Source organism: Vulpes vulpes, chromosome 12 (genome assembly GCF_048418805.1).
Source record: "Vulpes vulpes isolate BD-2025 chromosome 12, VulVul3, whole genome shotgun sequence".
Lineage (NCBI taxonomy): Eukaryota > Metazoa > Chordata > Mammalia > Carnivora > Canidae > Vulpes > Vulpes vulpes.
The window spans coordinates 137,817,960-137,834,519 of record NC_132791.1 but is presented as its reverse complement, the minus strand read 5'-3'; the positions used below and the strand labels follow the sequence as shown (position 1 = coordinate 137,834,519).

The window sequence follows — 16,560 nt, the reverse complement described above, 5'->3', positions numbered from 1 at the left end:
TTAATGGAGATGATAAACTTTTATTGAACTTGAGCACATTAAAATGAAATGTAAGCAATAGGTGATTTTGGCATTCTCCCGGGGTCTCTTCCAATTTGAATAAAGCCAGCATGCCTTCTCTGGAAAATAACAGCTCCTAGCCCAGCTCACTTTATGTGCTTAATTAAAATCTATTTTTGTGGTATAAAAAGGAGCTAAACAATGTAATGTTTCTTCTCTTCCATAGAAGTCCAAAGAAACTATGTTTTCAACTAGGAGAACAGAGATGGACGAGTCCTTTCTTAAAAACAGATCTTTACATTTCACACAAAGAGCAGGTAATGTGCTGTTTTACAGCGAACTGTCTGCTAATCTGTGATCTGTTTTGTCTGTGAATGGGATTATCATGGTGGTTTATTGAAAAAGAGCCAAAAACGATGTAAAGTAAACTGTTTACACAAAGCCACCAGGCTGAAAAATCCAAACTCGGACTCGTTTCACGTTTTAACGAAAATAAACTTTATTATACTTTCGACTGGACAGTTAAACCTTTCAGGGTCTGCTCAACTTGCTGACTGTGTAGGACCCAGGACCAGGGCTCTCGGCAGAAATCACGAAACCGTAAATGTCGGGGTGAACCTCTGAAGGTTGCCTTTCTCTGCAGCACTCCGATTGCATTTTACTCCCGGCCAGGATGTCAGCCAGGCTCCTCGGCCAGGCTCCTGTCACTGTGTTTGCCAGTCCCGTAAGTCAAGAGGGGGAGGTTTGGCTCTCCAGCATGGCAGGGGGTAGACGAGGAGCCATCAGTAACCCTTAGCCTTACTCCTCGGGGAAGACATCTTTATGTTTCTGGGGGGCTGGCAGGGTACATATGGCCTCCTTTGACCCTCTGTGGTGGGCCCCTAGTCCAAAAGGGTCAAAATGATTTTCTTAAAATTAATGTCCACTCTTGATCTTTGTGCATCTTAAATTCTAGTCCAGGGCCAAAACATTTCATAAGACGTGCTTTGATCTGCTTGAAAACAGACAAAAGACCAAAAGAATAGAAACATCCACCAAGGAAGTCCGACTTCGAAACATTGTTTTGTCTCTTTGCAAGTTCTGTAGCAGGAAGCCAGACAGAGAGTTCTCCCCCATGTTCACCATATCCGCAGAAGTCACTTCAGAGATTGCTTTTCTAGTGTGCAGATCAGAGGCTCATGGGAATGGTCCCGGACCATTTTCTTTTTCCCTGAGCCTACCTAATTTTTCCCAGAATTGTCTTCTGGAGCTCTTTGGACTACAAAGAGCCTATGTTCTTTTTACCTGACACCAATCACCTCTTAGCCTCGTTCATTCATTCACTCATTCATTCAATGGAAGGATCCAGTGTGTGCCAGGTACCACATTAGACATGAGGGATACAAAATAAGATGGTGCTCCTGACCTCAAGCACTCTCTAGCTAGTTGAGTGACAGGTGGAAAGACAGATAATTATAATATAGAATGATACATGGTTAAAGAAAGGAACTAAGTATTAGAGGAAGACAGGTGCTCCTTGGTCTCCATTTAAGCTCTTCCTTTTCCCTGACCCTTGGGTGCCAAAGACCCTTTGGATTCTGCACTGGGTCCTCTTTTCTCCTCTAGTGACACTCCTCTGCTAGTCTTCTTCCCTCTACACTCCTCTACTTATCTATAGCTCAGTCCCAGAGCTTTGAGTAATTACATGTTGATAACTATTTCTCTGTCTTCAGCCCTGACCTCTCCCTGAAGCTCCACATTCTTATGGCTCTCTGCCTATCTGACCAGCTCCACCTGAATGACTAGAGGTATCTCAAGTCTATGCACAGTCACTCTTAACCTCTGCCTTCCCACAGTGCCTTCCTCCCATGCCACCTGCCCACTTTCACCATCTGCCCAGCTGGTCTAGAAAAAGCTGGGAAGCAACGTTGACTCTTCCTTTTCTTCCCCATTCCACACCCAAGCCCTGTGGATTCCATCTCCAAAGGCATCTGGATTGTGTCCTCTGTCTCTGTGTTCCCTGCAAAAATCTACCTTCAATAGCTATCATACCTTGTCTGCATTCCTACAATAGTCTACACATTCTCCCACTTCCAATCTGTTTCCATGCTGTAGTCTGTAGGACCTTTTTAAACCTCAACTGGTATAATATTGCTCCTTTACTTAAAACCCTTCAAAGGGATGTGCACTGAGGGGAGCATTTGATGGGATGAGCACTGGGTGTTAGACTGTATGTTGGCAAATTGAACTCCAATTAAAAAAATACAAAAAAAAAAAAAAGAATTTGAAAATAAAGCTACCTTACAACACCCCCCCAAGATATATAAATAAAAAAATAATAAAAACTGGACAAAATGAAGCCAAAAAACAAACAAAACAAAACAAAACAAAAACAAAAACAAAAACAAAGGGATGGGCCTTTCGTTTCTGACAGAGATAGAATAACAGGCACTAGATTTATGCTCCCATATGAAATAACTAAGGAATGATGCAAAATGTGTGCAACAATTATTTTCAAAACATCAGGCATGAGGTGATGAAGGAGAGTGACAGCTGAGAGACAAGAAACAAGGCATAGCTGCATGATTGCCCCTGCTTAATGTTTAAAGAGAATTTCCAGGCCGTGGCACAGGGACAGGGAAGCAGAAAGTTTAGTGGTCTTGCTGAGTTGAGGAGACAGTACTAGGTGTCCAAGAGGCCAAGGAAGCCAGAACTCATGGGGGAGTACTGGAGAGAAGAGAGTTCCAGAGAGAGATCTCCAGAGATTAGAAGAGAGCCTCCCTACATGCTGCTCAGTGTATACCTGTAAGAAAACACAGGTATGAGGCAAGGGGTAAAAATACTTGAAAGGGTTAGAGAGAATAATTCCTCAGAGGTCACGCAAGACAAAATAATTTCTCTTTTATCCATAGCATTAAAAAAAGTCTGAATATGGGTCTCATACTCTGTAGCTTCCCCCTTGAAAACAAACAAAACCCCTGCAAAAAAAATAAAAAGTAAAAACAAAACCCTACTCAAAGTTAAATTCAAAATAATAAAGAAACAATAAAGATAAGAATGAAAATCAGCAAATACAATGGAGAATACAAATGAGATCAAAAGCTGGTTATTTTTGAAGATCAATCCATCTGATAAACCTCTAGCCTGACTCATGGGGTGTGGGGGAGGGTAGGTAGAGAAGTGCACATTAGCAACATCAGGAATGAGAGGTGTGCCATCACTGTAGATTCTACAGATATGACAAGCATTATTTCTTACAAACAACTTTATGTGATAAATTTGAAACTCACGGGCAGCCCGGGTGGCTCAGCGGTTTAGCGCCGCCTTCGGTCCAGGGTGTGTGTAATCCTGGAGACCTGGGATCGAGTCCCACGTCGGACTCCCTGCATTGGAGCCTGCTTCTCCCTCTGCCTGTGTCTCTGCCTCCCTCTCTCTCTGTGTGTCTATCATGAATAAATAAATATAATCTTTAAAAACAATTTGAAACTCAGAAGAAATGGAAAAATTCTTTAAAAGACATAAGACCAACACCTGCTCAAGAAGAAACAGGTAACAGGGATGTCTGGGTGGCTCAGTGGTTGAGCATCTGACTTTGGCTCAGGCTGTGAACGGATATCAGGATGGAGTCCCTTATCAGGTTCCCCGCAGGGAGCCTGCTTCTCCCTCTGCCTGTGTCTCTGCCTTTCTCTCTGTGTTTCTCATGAATAAATAAATTAATTAATTTTTAAAAAGAAGAAATAGGTAATCTGGCCAAATAACTGTATATTTTTAAAAATTGAACTTATAATTGAAAACCTTCTCATGAAGGAAACTTCACACACAGGCAACCTCACTAGTGAATTCTCCCAAGCATCAGGAACAGAGAATACCCATCTGAACAAATTCTTGAAGAAAACTGAAGAGAGGGAATGCTTCTCAACCATTCTACTAGGCCAGCATTACTCTGATACTAAATCCAGAAAGAGATGTTACAAGAGAACTAGGTAGGTACGAATTTTCTAAACAAAATCTTAGCAAATTTAATCCAACAATATATAAAAAAGATAATAAATCATAATCAAGTAGGGATTATTCCAGGAATGTAATTTTGGCTTAGCTTTCAAAGCAATCAATTAATGGACACAAAAAATCAAAAAACAAATGATCATTTTAAAAGATGGAGAGGAAACATTTGACAAAACACAGCACCCATTCCTGATAAAAAAATCTCAGTAAAATAAGACTAGAAGGCAATTTTCTTAACCTGATAAAAGATATTTATGAAAAACCTATGGAACACACACACACACACAGAAGTATGTACTGTAGAGATGTAAGTCATTAATCTTATTTACATAAAATGTTAGAGAATGCAAACTAATCAATAGTAACAGAAGGGAAATTGGTGGCTGCAATGAGGGAAGGTTCTGAGTGGGGGATTATAAAGGCCCATACAAAATTCTGGGGGATAAGCATGCTCAGTATCTCAAGCGTGGTGATAATTTCCTGGGTGTTTACATATGTCAAACTTTATCATATCATATACTTCATACACATTCAGTTTACTGCATGTTAATTATACTTCCTTAAAGCCATTTTAAGAATCCTTCAAAGGTTTTACATTGCTTTGAGAATAAAATCCGAAGTGGTCTTGTGGACCATTTATGGCACATTTATCCGAGTGTCTGGAATATAGAAGCAACTCAGCTAATTAAGTTCCCTTCCTCATCCTCAGTTCCAGCCACAGGGAAGGGAACTGCACGGGGAAAAACATGTTCTGAGAAAACGGCGTGGAGTGTTGGGAAGATGATGACAAAATGGAAAATTTTAGGAGCATAATGGGGAGAAATGGAAGTCAAACCTGGAAATGCACTTTGGCACCAGTTTGTCAAGGAACTGAGCGCTCTGCTTCTGTATTTCCAGCTGTGAATAATAGGAAGCTATAAAGGAGTTGGGGTGGGCTAAGGGAGGATTAGGCTGGAGAGATCTACAATTGACAAGAGTTCCTCTAGTAACTACATGAAGAGAGAAATAAAAGTTGGTGAAGAGTGGGGAAGATTGGAAGCAGAGAGAAGACTTAGGTGTTTTTTTTTTTTTAATTGTTTAGATTCCAGCAATGAAGACGAAGCACCCACGACTCTCACCTCTAACTATGTGCTCTGCCTTAGCCACTACCACCTACCTCTTAGGAGACCCTCAAAATAACCCTCAGCATCAAAGCTGAGTCTGTGAATTATAACAGAGCTCTTTACCATTGGTTGAAGACAAAATCAAAATAGCAGATCAGGAAAACATTTGAATGGTCATGAACTTTTGGTATAATTTTTCATACCCAGAGGTTACAGATGAGAATCATGGAGAACTTCAATTCTCTGATTAAGGAGAAAGAGAAAGGGGTGAAATGTTTAAAATCCCCAAGGCTACCAAGACACAAAACAAGAGAATTGGCAGCAGAGATCCAAGTAGTCAAGCCTTGTGAAGAACAAGTGGATAAACTGGTTAATAAGGGACTTAGCACTGGAACATAAAAACCGTGGGGTTGAAGGTTATGACTCAGGCTTTCCTAGCAACTCCACTAAACAGGGACATTCCATGACAACGGATTCAAATTCAACAAGGAGCTAACTGATAAACCTGGAGGTGGCTCATTCTTCCAGAGCAGGGGGCACGAATGAAAGAGAAGTCCTAGTGACAAATAAATAAAAATATGACTTTGCTGGAATGTACTCCCAAAGAAACTGCAAGAGAGACTAAGTTTTAGAAGATTTGCCCCTCAGAGACTGTCTCCCTCCATCAAGGTGGCATTGGTACTCCTGATCAAGAGACCTGTGAACCTAGTGGTGCAAGAGAATCATTAAGTGGAGCTTGATAAAAACACGCATGGCCTAGAGACTCTGATTTAGTAGGTCTGGTCTAGATCATGACATATGAATTCTTAATAAGTCCCTCGGGTCGTATTGATGTGCTGCTAGGCTTGAGGATCACTAACCTCGATCAAGGCCTTGTCCAAACAGAGCGACTTTGCACGGGCATGGTAACTAAATGTTATAAAGGATAGTATGACTTTGCTTTGCATTATGTTTGTCAGGAGAAACGTAATACTTACCAACCTTGCGTATGTGATTTTAAGTATATATATATATATATATATATATATATATATATATATATATAATGACACATGTTAAAGAAAGATCATTAAAAACATAGATATATTTAGATATTGCTTAAGAACTCTTCTCCCATTTCTTTCACTCTTAAAAATAGATCATGTGATGTGAGAAAGTTTGGATTGGAGGAACGGAGAGTGCGAAGGCAATTCAAGGGAGAGCATTTCTAAGCTCTGTGTCAAAGAGCAGGAAAGAGACTTTTGGGAAAGAGCCCCCTGCCTCTGAGTTGAGTCCCACTGCCCACCAATGGAACGGGTGGGGGGAAGTGCCTTCCTCTAATCCCAGGTCCAGTGAAAGGCTGAAAAAAGGCCACTTGGAGCATCGAGATGTTTTTCCCACAACGTAGAAGAACGACATGGAAAGGTAAAGCAGCCTGCATGTCTAAGTGCCTGTGCTCATCTCCAATGGAAGGGAATCAGATGTAGGTCCTAAATGGGAATGCTATCCTAGGGCCAACTCAAATCCTATTTGAGGGGACTGCTTGAAAGTGCAATGGAATACAAAAGGGAAAGTTCTGTGGGCAGTGGACAACCGGAAATCTTGGGGCTGACTGGGGAGTATCAACCAAAAGAGAAGCCCAGGATTTGAAGTCAGAGGGAGCCAAGCAGCAGCAGAGTCTCTGGAGGGATCAGGAAAGCGCTCTCTGGAGGAAGAGCCAGCTTTCATCCCTGTCAGGTACAAAGAGAGCAAAATCATCCTGTGATGTCTCGGCCAAATCAGACATGTGAATATTCATTTTCTCTTCCTCTCTTCCTGTGTCCCAGCCTTTTATTTATTTATTTATTTATTTATTTATTTATTTATTTATTCATGAGAGACACAGAGAGAGAGAGGCAGAGACATAGGCAAAGGGAGAAGCAGGCTCTATCCAGGGAGCCCGATGCAGGACTTGATCCCAGGATCCCAGGATTACAAGCTAAAGACAGATGCTCAACCACTGAGCCACAGAGGTGCCCCCCTGTGTCCCAGCCTTGGAAGGTCCATAAGCTGACCATAGTAAGATGATGGTTGAAGTGAACCAGAAATAAAGAAAAAGCTGACTACACTTCCTTCCTCGGCAGCAGTTAGCTAGTCCCAGTAGGGAGAGTGAAAAGATTCAATGCCAAGTCAAGTCTGGAGTCTTGGTTACCATGTGGGCATTTGAATAGTTGAACTCAGACTGGCATAGGAGCTAAAGCACCCAGCCTTAGGTCCTGCCAGTTTCTTCCAAAGGCAAAGGCAATTTTAAAGGGATGGTGGGAGATAAAATAAAGATGATCTCTCTTTCATCTCGCAGATTAAGCATGTTCAATGTACAAGTTTATCCTAACCCTCGTCTTCCCTAAACACTTCCTCCTTACTCCCTTTAAGAAAAAAAAAGACAAAGGATGCTTGGGTGGCTCAGTCAGTTAAGCATCTGACTCTTGATTTTTGGCTCAGGTCATGATCTCAGGGTCATGAGACTGAGCTCCGGGTTGGGCTCCATACTGGGTGTGGAGCCTGCTGAAGATTCTCTCTCTCCCTCTCCCTCTGCCTCTCCCTCCTCTCCACTCTTAAAAAAAAAAAAGAAAGAAAGAAAGAAAGAAAGAAAGAGAAAAGAAAAACAAAGACAAAACCGTTTTTAGTTTGCTATCTACCCCTGGCACAGTCAGAAATCTTAGCGTGTAGGTACGACCCTGATTCCAGAATTTCTATAAGCAAAGCAAAGTCGAACAATGCAAAAAGACAAAGGAGAAGGAGAGAAGAGCAGAGAGCTATCCAAAGGCAAAGGAGGGGTCACTTTCCAAAAAGAGAACATTATGTTTTAAGGGTGCCTGAGATTTGCTTTAATCAGTTAGGGTGAGACACAGACACGGAAATAACTCTCACGAAGGAAGAAGTTTTTACAGGCACAGATCCCTAGAAACAGGATGTATGGCACGCAGGGCCACACTCAGTCAGGAGACAAAGAGAATGAGGGAAAGCATGAGTAAGAGCCGGTATTGTGGTTTCTGCGGGAGGGAACGTGCAAAGCAGAGTGATCTGGCTGAGGACGGCGAGTCTGAATCATTTCAGCTGGCTCTGGGACACACAAGATGGCCATAGTCATCTGGTACCCGGTCCTGGGTGATTAGTACAGGGAAGAGTGGTCTTGAAGGCAGGAACCCACCCCCATAGAAGGGGTGGCTGGGGGTTTGCATTGGAAAGGCATACTTGAGGGCCAATTGTTTACTCTCTAAGAACTGGCGAGTCCTGAAAGGGGAGTCTCTCTGGGGTCAGCAGAGCTCCCAGACGTCAAAGCATCAAAAAGAGAAAAGGACATAGTTTATACAAGTGAAAACAACATATGGCAGGATCACATGCTGCAAAGAGGTCAAGGAAGTTGGATCCTACAAAACAGGTATTGGATTTTCCAGCTGAGTGGTCACCGGGAGTACTTCTAGGAAGCAAGGTGAGCATGGTGGTCAGGGCCAAAGGGATAAAGAAGAAAGTTGTTGGGTAAGAAACAGGATCGGAGATGGTCAGAGTACCCTGCGTATATGTACAACATGAAAAAAAAGAGCAAGAAAAGCAGTAAGATGGTAGGATACGAGGAAAAGTATTGTGTTTTGCTAGACTTGTTTTAGTCTTAGCAGACAAGAGATATAAATTTGCTTGTAGACAGAAAAGACGAAACCAGGGTAGGAAGAGAGGACTCTAAGAGGTTGACAGGGACTCCTGGGGGGCTTCACCCAGCTTTGATTCCTAAGTGTGCAAGTGGACGTCAGGGCTCGCAGCAAGAAGATGCATTTCTCAGACTGCAGGCAACCAGGTGAGTGAAGACTGGAATAAGCTGGCCCGTCCACAGGGCGGTGACACTGCACAGAGCATAGCACGACGCCCCGGGGCTGTTATCAGGAGACTCTCCTTCCTGTCGGAGCCGGGTTTCCTACAATCTTGGGCACAGAAGCCTCAACAGATTAGATGGAAGAGCTTAATTTGGAGAAGGATACATCAGTGTCTTTGTCCATTTTTTTTTTCTGTGCTGAGAATATGTTTATAGAAGTCAAGCTCTTAGTAGCCACATCCAGGAAAAAAAAAATCTATCAATTTGCTTACAGCAATAAAACCATGCTGGTTTAATGAAGGGAGCCCCCTACCAGGACACCAACTCCAACAGATGGCCTTCTCAGTTGACAGAATGTTATATATTTGTCCTCGAAGCCAATTTTCGATAGATGAATATGCCCTCCCATTCTACCAGAATATTCATACTCCCTTAGAGCCCAACACGAAAGTATAAAACCCCTCCTCGAGAGACGCATTCAATCATCAATTAATTGCAGGTAAGAAACACATCCTGTTTGTTCAATCAACTGTCCGATAAAGATTCACTGTCTTCATTTCATCAGTAAACCACACCAAGCCTGAGGGGAAAGACAGTAAGAAATTTCCTTTTGAGGAAGCTCCTACAATTTATCCTAAGCAGTTGCCAATGTCGCTTCATTTAAATCCCTGTGAGCATGCTCGTTAATACCATGGTCTCCATTTGACAGAGGAGAAACCTGGAATTTGAAGAGTTTGCATGATTTGCTAGAAGGCTTGGAGCTGGGGCACAGGAGCTGGGATCCAGGTGTGAACCGAGGGAAGTGGATGGGGGGCCATGCCAGAGACACCCTTCCTCAGCTGTTTTACTGCGAGAAGAGCCGGCCTGGGGAGAAATGGCAAATGGGCTGGTGAGCCTGACTTCTCATGCTCAGTGCTGAGTGCTCTGCTACAACAGCCATGATCCTGGAGCCAGCGGACATGAAGTGGAAGAGGGAGATGGAGCCTGAAAGACCCCAGGGCAGCCGGGGCTGGGTGTATATTTGCTCAGTTTGCCACTAATAACTAGTGCTAGCGTGGCTTAATTTCTAACTAACCCCCAATCTGTTAGGTGTGTGCGTGATGAGGATACAGAGAGAGAGGCTATCCCACTCTGAGCTTACTATTCCAGCTGCCTAGGAGAAGAAAGTAACAGGGACACACACACACTCACACACATAGGCATACTGACACACATGTGCACACACCCGCATGTACACACGTAGCAGTTGTGAGCACATGTAAATGCATGTGTACGCACAGACATGTGTATGCACACATGCACATCTGCATACACACACGTACAGTTGTGTGCATATTTGTGCATGCATACACAAACACGTGCATGCACGCACAAACCTATATGCACACACCTACACAGATGTGCACAAACACACGTGTGCATATACACATATACATAAATATCTACACACACAAACATGCAACACACATGCATATGCACATGCTCTCACCTGCAAACTGGATGCTTTAACACATGGCCCACTCATCGAAATGGCCCCTAATACCTGCAACTTGACGTAGCTAGATTAGATCGTCCTCTGGGAGATGCTAGAAAGAATAAAGAAGGAGCATTTCCCTCCTTCACTCATTAAACCAGGACAATAAACCAGGTCCTGTGACTCAGATACTGGGCTTTTGCAACATGGAAAACAAAAAGAAGTGTCACACGAGGCCTCTGCCATCAAGAAATTAGCAACCAAGACAGGAAACAAGCCCCCAAAAGGGAGCCCAACCAAGGGGGTCCAAAGTCAGTTAATGCCAACATGCAATTTAGAGAAAAGAGAGCTCACTTTGGCCATGGCTGGTCTGGAAGGCCTTCTGGAAGGGGTGGGGACGGTTTATACCGGTATGTCCGTCTCAAGCCAACAGATGCACTTTTCATTCACCCCGTCAGGACCCCACCTTCACCGAGAAGGGGAGCGGCCACTGTGGCTGGTTTCCCACTCGGCATCGGGGCCTGCAGGAGCTCTGTGAGGGAATGCTCCCTTCTCAGGGAGCTGGACTTCTAACAGCAAGAAAATTTTAAGTTGGAAGGAACTTTCCTCTTGGAGAAAACTAACCGTGACAGAGTTTGGCACAAAGCTGGGCTGAAGCTCAGACATCCAGAGCCCTAATCATCTGCAGACGTTTTAGGAACCAGTCCTGTGCATTGGATGGTTCTCAGGAAATAAACAGGGAGAGACTCTCTCCTCCCCAGAGCCCCTTTGCCCTGTTCAAATTTGCCCTGACTAATCGTCTTAGTAGGTGTTGGGTCAGAGTCAGCGAGGGGTCTGACTAAGGTCACTTACTTGCTTTGTTTACACTGCTAATTTTATCATTGCTTGGAAGGCTAATGGTATTATTTATACTTTAACTATGATAAATGTCTAGTTAAAGCAGGGCTGGGGCAAGTTAAAGACCAATACAACAAATCCAGAACTTTTTTACACAGGAAATATTAATATTTTTGAACTCCCCAATCTTTCTAGAATCTTGTGCTTGACAAGGATAAGCGATCCTTCTAGCCTCCTGCTTCTCCTGTTCTAGTCTCAGGACAGACAAGCAGCAACAGAATGCCTGGGAGTGCTGGAGGACAGGGCCCAGGAGCCCGCATGCCAATCCCTGCGTCTGGCTGGTGGTGCCTTCTGGAGTGTGAGAGCTTTGGATGCACCAGCTCTGTGGACAATGCAGGGAGCCGCTGGAGAAAGGGGGTTCGAGGCAATGGCTGGAAACCCAGTTGTCAGCTACATTTGAGACCCATCTGTTCCCGTTTAAGGCTTTGAGGGAGGCTTGGGCTTTTAACAATGTGCGTAACAGAACGGTGCTTGTCAAGGTTTAACATGCGCACGGGTCACCTGGGATCCTGTGAAAATACAGATCCTGTTCCAAGCTGGCTAGGGTGGGGCCTGAGACTGCCTTTTCACTAGGCGATGCTGTGCTACCACTGCTCCACGGGCCACACTTTGAGCAGCAAGTCAAAGAGGACACTGGAAGGTCAGGATATGATTCAACAGGATTCACAGTTGGCTTGGTGAGTCTCCCCAGCTGGACACTCAAGGTGTGCCTTTCCACAGCTTCCCTACTCACAGCTCACTCCCTCTAACAGCACTGGCTTCTCGATGCTTCCTAGGGAGCTGCATGATTTCCCTTCAGCAAGAGAATGCTCACATCATTCTCCCTTCCTAGACTAGTTTCCTCCTGGCCAATGTGAATCCTGGAACTTCTGCCCAAATGTCCAGATCTATCTCAAATTTGCCTTGCCAAGGAATGAACCCACTCCCACCTTGGGTGAAGTTTTTTCCCCCCCCCTTTAAAAAAATATTTATAAATACAAGTTTGCACCTTTTGACTGCTTTCATCCAACCCTATCCCCCACCTTCACCTCCGGTAACCACAAATCTAATCTCTTTTTCTATGCACTTACTTTTTCTTTTATATTCCATATATAAGTGAGGATAGGTCTTTAGAGGATTTGTTTTTCTCAGTCTTATTTCCCTTATAATATAAGTATAATGCCCTCAAGGTCTGTCCATATTGTTGTATATGGCAAGATTTCCTCATTTTTAATGGCTGAATAATATTCCATTGCATATATACCATGACTTCTTTATCCCATCAAGGGACACTTCGGTTGTTTGCATATCTTAGCTATTGCATCTCTTGTGTTTTTGATAATAATCATTCTGACAGGCTGAGGTAATAGCTTACTGTGGTTTTGATTTGCATTTGCCTAATGATTAGTGGTGTTAACTGGGGCGAGATTTGATAACTAACCGCCCTCATCTTCTTGTTTAGGATAACTGTCAAGTGGCAGAGCCAGAGTCCTAGCTCCAGCCTATTTATTGGATAATTATGACTTAAAAATAATTTCAAGGTAAAGCAAGATGAGCTGCTGGCCAAGTAAATTGTGTAGACCATGGATGCTCAAGGTATTCTGGGTGGTGAGGATGGTCAACGGGGGCTAGTGAGAGAGAGCTGAAGAGGGGCAAACAGAGGTGCTGATGTTTGGCATCAGGTGTGGGTGCCCACAGCCTAAGCCTAATGGGAAATGGTGTGCTGCTTTATTAGCGGCTGGGCAAATACCCCAGACCCCGCCTCATGCTCAACCAAAGTCGAGCTCTCTGCGGGGGAATGACGCTCCTGAATTTATGCTGGTCAGGTGCCAAGGGTAAGCCCATTTTATGTCATCGTAAGCCCATATTATGTCATCTTAAGCCCATGTTTTATGATCCTATCTCTGGAGAGAGAAGAGACACTCTCAGGAAGTCTTATCCCATCTGCAGCCCTCATGATGAAGGAGAATGGAAATGAAGCAGAGCTCCGAGGTGGGGGCTCTGAAATACTGGTGGGGAGTTTGCTGAGATGTGAAGGCCTCGGTCCGTGGCTTTTCTCCCGCTTCTCTTGTGACCACGTGATTCAGCACAGAGCCCCCGGCCCCTCTGGCAAGGCTGCCCTCCTTCACCTTGGGCCCTCAACTCCTCTTCCAGCCTCTCCACCCAGGATCTGCCATGGGAGCCCGGCCATCTTAAATTCACAGAGAGGAAGCCACGTTCCCGCAGAGTTCTGCTTTGGGGTATGTCTGCGGTAGGTGAGAGTGTGGGAGGGGTTGAGGTTTGGGGTATTTTCCTGGCCTCTAATAAAGCAGGACTCCAACCCCCATTCCCCTAGGATGTAGGTGTCCAAGCGGGCCACCAAACCCGGACCCTCCATCCATCCCTTCCCCACCTCACTCCCATTAATCCCCAACCCTCCAAACATCTTCATCATCACTTAGCCCTTGGCTGATACTGCTTTACCTGGATGTTGTTTTCAAGTCAGGTTACAGGTTACACAACAAAAACTGTAAGCCTCTCAGTTAACAGAAACTACCTTGGACTTTTTCTGTACCTTTGGCTCCCAGGCCCATTGCCTGAACACAGGTGGCACTTGGTCAATGTCTTTTGATGGTGATGAAGCAAGCATCATCAGAGGTTCTGAAAACAACACACAGCACTATATTCACCCACGTGGGCATCACACAAATGCGAAAAAATTGTCTCTGAAAGGTGAGAAAGGGCTCACGATGGGACTATTAGGACACATACAAGTGGTGGATGTGTGTGTGAAATTCATTTTAGCCTGTTCTGAAGAATCTGCCCATCCTTTGTGCTCGCATTCCCGTGGATTGGCATGCTACTGTTCTGGCCTGCGGGGAGTTGTAGTTAAACTCCCCAGATCTCTATTGAACCCCGTTGCTAGACCAGATTCTGGGGTAGAAGAGTGTTCCCAACTCCTGCCAGATGATAAAGTAGCAGCCATGGGGGACTCCAGGGAAACAGCTGTAGTCCAGTAATCACTTATGTCATGGATCTTTTTTGGAAATACAGATCCCTGGGAATTGACATTCGCCCTGGGCTTTCAGAGAGATGTGTTATGTCTAATTGCATGTCCTCCTCTCGCTGCCCCAAATGCCAGACCAGTGGTGGAGATGGTTGTTTGCTCTGGCCTCTTGGGAGGTCCCTCATGCCTCCTTGGTGACTTAATCATGAGAACCCTTGTGTATTTCACTTATATGAGTCACCATTTGGGCAAAAGAAGAGATCTCTTCAGAATATAGAAGCAAACCCACTAATAATACAAATTAAACACAGAAAATCTATTTGTTCATCAGTGTTCAGTAGAAAACTAAATGTAAGCTAGAGAATTGTATGACAGTAGATACTCTGCTTTGTTGAAAGTCATGGAAAATAATCTGGCCAGGACTTTCATAAAAATCATTCAAAATGCAAAATAAATTCCACAGTGAAATTATAAATTCAGCATCGGACTGACCACATACGTCATATTTTCCACAATCAAATTGTGTCAACCCTACTGTAATCCTAAATCTGTATCTCTTGTATTCAAATATTCTTTCTGACCCTTAGCAAACTAGTGTGACCTGTACATTCTTGTTGCAGGGGTTTTTTTTGTTTGGTTTTTTTTTTTTTTTTTTGGTTACTTATGTAAATGGGACCTTTTCCCTGTGACATTTTCCAAATGTGATTGTTTAGATTATCATGGTATTGAGATTTTATAATTGACCGCATTCCTATAGTTTCTTATCAAGTCTAGAATTTTTTTAAGTGTATCTTGTGATTCCTTACATTTTGGTAGTCAGGTATATTTATTATTATTACTTTATTAGTTAAAACTGAGGTTCAGAGAGAGATTGAGTGTTTTTCCAATATACAATTAGAAAGTGATAGAATGTAGAGCAGTTTTTACATTATGGGGATTATCTGTCCCTTGAAAGTTGGAAAGAATTTGCCTATAAAAGTGTCTAGAATTGGGCAGCCTGGGTGGCTCAGTGCTTTAGTGCTGCCTTCAGCCCATGGTGTTATCCTGGAGACCCAGGATCAAGTCCCGTGTCAGGCTCCCTGCATGGATCCTGCTTCTCCCTCTGCCTGTCTCTGCCTCTCTTTCTGGGTCTCTCATGAATAAATAAATAAAATCTTTATTTAAAAAAAAACTGTCTAGAATTAACACATTTATTCCTGGTAATATCTTGACTTTTTTCAATTTCTCTCTTGACTAAATATTTGAGATTTTCTACATTAGTAAACATTTCTAATTTATATTTTCCTAAAGTTTGCAAACTTATTAGCTTTGGGCTTTATAAATATTTCCACAGTATTTTATCTATTTGCAAGCTACAATTATGCATATTTTCTAATGCCTAGTTATGTTTTTAAGTGATCTCTATTTTTTATTAGACAAGGTGAACTTTTACTATTTATTTTTTATAAATCCCAATTCATTAATTTCTGTTATGTTATTTATACACATTTCATTTATCCTATTTTTCCTATATTCCCTGCTCCATTTTTTAAAATTTTCTTTTATTTTTCTTTGTCCAATTTCTTGAGTCAGCAATCATTTTCTTCATTTTGCTTTGTCTAGGAATGAAGGCATTTATGATTATGAATTTTTATTTTATTTTATTTTATTTTTTTGATTATGAATTTTTTGAACAATGCTGTTAGTCACTTCCCGTAAGTTATAATTTGTATTATTCACATGATCATTGCTTTCTAAATATAGTTTAATTGAAGGATTAATGTTTCCTTTCTTCCAAGAACTACTGAGGACAGTACATTAACATCTCCAGATGATCAGGATTATTGTATTATTACATTTTGGTTATTTATTTCTAGTTTTACAGATTCATAATAAGAATGCATGATTCATGTAATTTCTAACAGCAGTATGTTATCATATTATAGCATAGCATAGCATATTAAATCCACTTTATTAGTAGTATTTAAATTCTTTCCTTATCCTTTCTCCCCTTGTTGCTTTTATTTGAACAATGACTAAAAGAGATATGCTAATGCCTCAGAAGTAGCTGTTTGTGGCAACTGTTTCTGCAACTTGAAACAGTTTTTGATTTATCTATTTTAATCATGTTTAGGAGGCCCTAAATATCCATGATTTTATATTTTTCTGGTGGGCTATAAGCTTCAATAAAGAAAATATTTGTCTGATATATTTTTGTCTTGAATTCTACTTTTATATTGACATCACAGTGTTTTTACTTGGCTTATATTTGCATAATTTGCTTTATCACTGCCTTTATGTTTAGAGTTTTTTATTTTAAACAAAATATTCT

The 16,560-nt window shown here is 42.5% G+C and overlaps 1 long non-coding RNA gene across 1 annotated transcript in view; it reads right to left on the bottom strand.

The window, feature by feature from the left end:
* Positions 1-481: 481 nt before the first annotated feature.
* The window catches only part of LOC112924748 (uncharacterized), a 111,654-nt gene continuing 95,575 nt past the window's right edge, over positions 482-16,560 (bottom strand). Inside the window, exons 6-7 of the long non-coding RNA XR_003235955.2 lie at positions 3,270-3,422; positions 482-2,782 (exon numbers count right to left, since the gene is read on the bottom strand). This is a non-coding gene — a long non-coding RNA (uncharacterized lncRNA). The remainder of the gene's footprint in view (positions 2,783-3,269; positions 3,423-16,560) is intronic.